This window comes from Condylura cristata, unplaced genomic scaffold (genome assembly GCF_000260355.1).
Source record: "Condylura cristata isolate star-nosed mole 26May11 unplaced genomic scaffold, ConCri1.0 scaffold00033, whole genome shotgun sequence".
Classification (NCBI taxonomy): Eukaryota; Metazoa; Chordata; class Mammalia; order Eulipotyphla; family Talpidae; genus Condylura; species Condylura cristata.
In genome coordinates, this window is record NW_004567134.1 from 16,921,616 (window position 1) to 16,922,127 (window position 512).

Consider the following 512-nt stretch of genomic DNA (forward strand, 5'->3'; position numbering starts at 1 on the left):
GCCGCGTGTACATATTGGCGCGTCTCTACGCGGGCCCGGTGTGCACAGACCTCCTTTCTCCTTCTGTGAAACTTAGATTTACCTCAGACCCACGCCACCAAACATCTCCCGCTGAGCTACTTGGTGGGATTTGCAGGGACTTTTCTGGGAGAATCTAGAGGCCCACAGTAACTGCGAGCGAAGCAATATACCACCCTCTGCAGCAGCCACAGCAAGCCCTCCCCAGGCTGCAGCGGTCGGCCGTGGCCTTCCAGAACAGTCTGTCCCCGCAGGAAGGGGCGGGCGGGCGGCCCGGCGGGCTGCTCCTGGAAACGGGGAGCCCCTCGCAGAAGGCCCCAGAGACCCGCCTTTCCGCCCCAGCCCCAGCCACCCCCCGCACCGGGGAGGGTGGTGAGGCCCGGGAGCAGCGTCCCGTGCGGTGGGAGCAGGGTCCGGCCGCGCCTGGCGGGCCGTAGGAATAAATCTGTGGTAACTATAGAGGTCTAACGTAATGCCATTTTCAGAATATTTAA